Source organism: Sinocyclocheilus anshuiensis, unplaced genomic scaffold, assembly GCF_001515605.1.
Source record: "Sinocyclocheilus anshuiensis isolate Anshui unplaced genomic scaffold, SAMN03320099.WGS_v1.1 scaffold1425, whole genome shotgun sequence".
Classification (NCBI taxonomy): Eukaryota; Metazoa; Chordata; class Actinopteri; order Cypriniformes; family Cyprinidae; genus Sinocyclocheilus; species Sinocyclocheilus anshuiensis.
The window spans coordinates 1,195,169-1,201,813 of NW_015551044.1; positions in this window are offsets into that span (position 1 = coordinate 1,195,169).

Below are 6,645 nucleotides of genomic sequence, written 5' to 3' on the forward strand. Positions count from 1 at the left end.
TTTATGCACACATTTATTTATTTATTTGTGTATTTATTTATTTATTGTTTTTGCAGGTTTCGTCCTCCATACCATACAAAAATAGCACAATTAAAAATGACAGTTTTGACAAAATTATTTATTTATGCATATCTGCATTTATTTATTTCATTATTTATTTATTCATTTATTTATTAATTTATGTATTTCTGCATTTATTTATGTATTTATTTAATTCTGCATTTACGTATTTATTCATTTATTTATTTATTTATACTTAAGTCATTTCTCGTCCTCCATAACAAGAAAGCGAGGAGTGTTTTGCTTTATTAATATATACTGTGTATATAATATACTCCAGCAGTAATGAGTCCATCCAGCAGTGCATTGTGAGTATGGAATGTAGAAGTGTATTTAATGTATGTAGGTATGCATAAAAAGTGTAATTATTTGTTTAGAAATAAACACACAGGTCCAGTGAAATCATGTGTTTTCTCCTGGGATGGTCAGCTGTTTGCGAGCACATCTAATGACCGTAGCGTCAGAATCTGGAGCCGCTCCAGCACTGAATGCACACACATACTGACAACTTCAATACTGATGCATCACATGATTCATAACTTAAGCAGGAGCAGCAGCAACAATTATCATCATAGTTTTTGTAATTATTTCTTGAATTATCCTTACAAAAATTGCTGTGATAACCATAGTTTCAGTCAAACTTAACTCCAGTTAACGTTGCTGCTTGTCAGCTCACAGTGGGAGTGTGGAGAGTTCAGGTGACAAACAAACATGTCCACTTACAATACTACAGTAGAAACTAATGTATGAAACAAACACTTCCCTTTTTAAAAAGATGTACAGAGTCTAACAAAAATAGAGGGACACATATATTTAACCAAATGAAACAAACACTTCCCTTTTTAAAAACACACAGAAATAGACACAATGTATTCAGATGTATTGAAACAAATGACACTTCACCTTCAAAATCATATTTCAGGAGGAAAGAGATCTAGGTTTCTAAAAATAAAATATATTTTATATATTATATATTTTCATGTATAAACAGCCATTTTTATTGTGTGAGAAAAATATTAAGTGTGATATTATAGAGAAAATGTTGTTTGTAATATGTAATAATGTTAAATATTTTTTATTATATTTAGAATTGGGTATGTTAATATACTTTGTCTAATAAATATTATTTTCATATTTATTCCTGTTTCCCACAAAGGACATACATAGATGTGATTTAAGTAATCCACCAACACATTCTTGCACACCCACACATCCGTGCACACACTTGCTTTATTTATAGCCCTAACCCATGCAGCTCAAAGAGCTCAACTTCCTCTAAACTAGTTTTTACCAGATTTTATATCGGACATCAAGTGCCAATCAAACACAATGCCAAAACTGTTTATTGTGCAAAAGTAAAACAACCTAAAAAAACAAACATATTTCATACACATAATATTGGACCAATAATGCACCAAAAGAGCTTGATTTTACATTATCAACAACAGAGATGGAATGCATTTTCTGCTCTCTTTCAAAGGAATAGTTCACCCAAAATGAAAGTTTGCTTATAATTTACTCACCCTCAGAACATCCAAGATATAGATGAGTTTGTTTCTTCATCAGATTTGGAAAAATGTAGCATTACATCACTTGCTCACCAATTAATCCTTTTAATTTGTTTATATATATATATATATATATAATATATATTTTGTTACGGTTGGAAGGCTGGAAAATGTTTATTTTAAAATGAATTTGAATAATATTTTTTGTTATTCAAAACATAAATATATAATAAAAACATAAACACAATCCATACATCTTCAAAAATAAAAACTGATTTGTTATTTAAATAAAATTAGAACTGTCAATAGAATATAATAACTGATTAATCTTATGATTTATGACTAGAAGCAAAATAATGTCTAAATATTATTTTAAGCATATTTAATTAACATCCAACACATTTTGACAGCTCTGAAAATACTTTGAAAAAAAAAAAATCCCTTAGCATCCTCTTGTAACCCCATGGAGATTTAAAAAAAAACCCTAGGAATCATTCATATCCATAAAAACTACAAAAATAGTTTTGAGGCAAGCTTTTTGATGAAATGTAATACTTACAGTTAAGAGTTTTTTCATGTCACTAAACTTAAACATGATCTGAAGACGTGAGTCTTGGACCCTGTTTATGTAGTAACAGGTGTTTAGCTCACCCGTTGAAGACTGTCACCATGCTCTCTGTCCAGTAATGTTTGTGTGGTGTTTGATGTCTCAGAGCAGTGAGATGCTGGAGGATCTGCGGGGTCACACTGCAGCTGTCCAGTGTGTGGTGTGAATCACGGTCTCACTGTGCTGTTTGTTTTGCTCCGGTCAACATGAGCTGCATCACCTCCTCTTTCTGTGGGTTCAGGCCACGGAGCTCCTGGGATCGGACCGTGAGAGTCTGCAAACTTCACGAGGAAAAAGAGCCTGTGACATTACAGGGGCACCAGGCGGACGTGGCCTGCGTCTGTTTCTCTGTTAGTGGGACGCTGGTGAAAATGAGCTTTGATGTTTGATTCAGGATAAACAATGTTTTTTTTAAAGAAGTCTTTTCTGCTCACAGAGGCTGCATTTATTTGATCAAAAACACAGTAAAACCAGTAATATTGTGAAATATTATTACAATTTAAAATAACAATTTTCTATTGTAATATATTTTAAAATCAAATTTATTCCTGTGATGCAAAGCTGAATTTTCAGCATCATTACTCCAGTCTTCAGTGTCACATGATCCTTGATGCTGCTTCATATTTTTGTTCTTCATCAGATTTGGAAAAATGTAGCATTACATCACTTGCTCACCAATTAATCCTCTGCAATGAATGGGTGCCGTCAGAAGCCTGAGGGTGAGTACATTTTTATTTTTGAGAGAACTATTCCTTTACAAATTGATAAGATGACACATTTCATCTTAACTATGCGTGATTTTAGTTGCGTTTTATTAATTTATTTATTAATTGCTTTTTGTCCCCAAACTGTTTCCAACTGTTTTTTTTTTCCTCTAAAAATCATCAACTATAGAAGACTTCATATTTTGTTTTTGAAACTGCTGGGTTTCGATCAACGTGATTGTTATTCAGTAAAGGTGTAAACATATAGGCCTACGTGAGGATGAGTTGAATGACTCACACACGACTTCTGCTGCGAGCCAGCTGTGTGAAACTCGTGCAAACAACTACTAAACATCCTGCTGTTCAGAGTAAATATTCAGATAGAAAGCCTACTGATTTGGTGCGTCAGCTACTCTGTCGAACTGTGAGACTGGAACATAGATGTGTTCCTTACAAACAGAGTGCAAAAACAGTCAGGCATAGAAAACTACTGCCTAAGGGTAATTTCTCATAAATACTCATATTTTTACAGGAAGAGGACATCGAGTTTTTAAGTGGCACTAACACGTCAGGACTTCTGAAGGGTCACGGAGTGTGTTTACACATGCATGAACTGCTATTCAAACATATCTGGCACACACAGCATGAACACACATGGGATGGCGCATTTAACAGGACGGTGCCTACATTTCTCACAGTATGTGGACATTTTTTGGGAAGTTCTCAAACATAGACTTACTGAGAGGATTCATAGAGATTTCTCTCTTTAAATTTAGCCTAGAAACAATTGACATCTGGTCTTAAAATCATATTGCTAATGTAATTTCCTGAATATATGTAATATGATTAGCCTATATTTTGTTTACTTACATTATATTATATTATATTATATATTTAAGGCTGTGTAATGATGAAAGTAAATTGAATGATTATGAGTGGCTCCTGAAATGAAAAATGGAACAAAATGTGATAGCTATAATAGAAAATTGTATACAATTCCGTCATGATGTACTCAGCCTCATGTAATTTCAGATCGGTATTACTTTATTTCTTCTGTGGAAAGAAAAAAGATTGAGAAATGTCTATTTTTTTTTTTCATATAATGGAAGTCAGGGGTAACCAAAAAGGTTTCTTTTTATGTTCTGCAAAAAATAAGAAAGACATAGGTTTGAAACGACTTGAAGTCGAAGGTGAGTAAATGATGACAACATTTTCATTTTTGGGTGAACTATCCCTTTAAGGTGCCATTTTTTTATGTGACAAAACGGTACAATAGTGCTTTATACATAGCATTATAGTCCTACACGTCTGCTGTGATCTCAAAAATCTGGCCATTTGATAATACCTAGAATATCATCATCAACTGCGGAGCGGCAGATCCTTTTCCTATTTAGCGCCCAAACTCTGGAACAATCTACCTAGCATTGTTCGGGAGGCAGACAAAAGAATAAAAATGCAATTGGTAAAAATTACATAAAGCTTAATAGAGATAAATAAAGTTTCAATCAATCCCTGGGTCCAAAATAGCCAATAGAGATTCAGAAATATGTGATATAATTTATGCTGCATACTATATGCTACCAGAAATTTTTTTTTTGAATAATTACGTTTTTTTTATGAACTCTAATGAATTATCATTATGTAATATCATTCATTTAATATTGTGAAATATTATTAAAATTTAAAATAACTGTTTTCTATTTGAATATATTTCAAAACGTAATTTATTCCTGAATTTTCAGCATCATTACTCCAGTCTTCAGTGTCACATGATCCTTGATGCTGCTTCATATTTTTGTAGAACGTTCAAAAGAACTGCATTTATTTGAAATAGAATTCTTTTGTAACATTATACATGTATTACAGTAATAATTTCAAACATTTTGAATGGTAATGTATAGGTTTCCACAAAAAGTGAAGCAGCACAACTGTTTTCAACATTAATAATATTACATGTTTCTTGAGCAGCAAATCAGCATATTAGAATGATTTCCGAAGGATCATGTGACACTGAAGACTGGAGTAATGATGCTGAAAATTCAGCTTTGATCACAAGAATAAATTACATTTTAAAATATATTACAATAGAAAAGAGTTGGCTGTGTGTTCACTCCTGATGGGAAGCTTCTCACCTGCGGTTCTGAGCAGCTGGATGTAGAAGAGGATCAAGAAAACCGCACAGAGGCCAGAAGTGAGAGATGCAGGAGTTTAAACACAGAGCAGGACTGGAGTGACCCACGGTGAATGAAAGCAGCTGTGGAACTGATTATAAACCCACTGGCACACACAGCCTCAGTGAATGTTATGCAGCCTTCTGCATGTCTGAATGATCACATTTATGAGACGAGCATCCATGAAAACCACCACAATGTCAGAACATTTAGTTTGGGTTCATAAGGTTTCGTTTTGTAATTGTTGTACTGTTTAGCAGGTATTCACCTTGTTTTTTTTTGTGAAAAAGTGAGCCATCGTCTATGAATGTGTGAGATTTCGGATTAATTATTTACTATTTTCACTGCAAACTAGTATTTATGGTAATAAATTAAAATATAATGAATAGCAGTTTGCAACATCGAGCAGCAAATCAGACTATTTTTGTACCGCTAAAATAACCAGAAGTGGATGACAATGCTACTATATACTATACGATACTATACAAAGGGAAGTATTATATATTTTATATATTTTCATGTATTAAGACCCCTAAAGGCTTACTGTGTAAGAAAAATATTAGGTGTGATATAAAGAAAACAGGTTATTTAAAAAAAAATAGTAACATTTTATATTAAACTTTGTTATACCATTAAATGTCACTCTTCTATTTTCAAAACTTTATCATGTTACAGTTCTGAGAACTAATTTAAATTTTAAATAATTTAATCTCAGCAATATTTAATATTTACTAAAAAGATACAATGTACAAATCTTTAAAAACGGATTAAAAATTTTAAATGTAAAATTAGAGTTTTAAAATGTAGGATTATTAATAGAATATCCCTTGTTTTCTGTCATGCATAAAGCATATTACAAACCAAAATCATTTTTTTATGTGACAAAACGGTACAATAGTGCTTTATACATAGCATTATAACGTCTTTCTTTCTGATCAAGTTATATAGGAATATACCAGTGATTTTTTTACATCACTTAAATTCAGTGCTTAAAAATTGCAACTGGCAGTTGAACACTCAAACTGAGCTCGTTAAAGTGTTTTTTTTTTGTGAGTTAATGAAGCGGGGTAAAGTTAGTTTTAGGTTCGATATTCGCCAGACATTCGCTTTCGCGTGCCACTGTTCTATAGCGTCAACAGTCCTACAAAGATACCACTACCACGATTAGTTTTAACAATATGCAACAACTTTATATCGACATGAAAATATTATTTAAAAACCGTCTAAGTGTATTTTAGCAGCAAATTTAAACCGGAAGTTGAGAACTCAATCTCCTGAAGCTGGTTGCCTTAAACTTAAGTTCTCTCAACTTTTGATTTTTTAGTGTATTTGAAGGCAGGATTAGCTGCTCATACATCTTAAATAAAAAATAAAAAAATTGGTCCCACTTTATATTAAGGGGCCTCAACTACTTTGTACTTGCATAAATTAAATACAATGTACTTGTGGTGTTCATATTGTATTGCAAAACACTTTTGCTGCTATTGAGGTGGGATATGGATACGGTTAGGGACAGGTTTGTTGGTATGGGTAGGTTTAAGGGTGGGTTAAGGTGTAAGGGATGGGTCAACTGTGTAATTATAAATGTAATTACA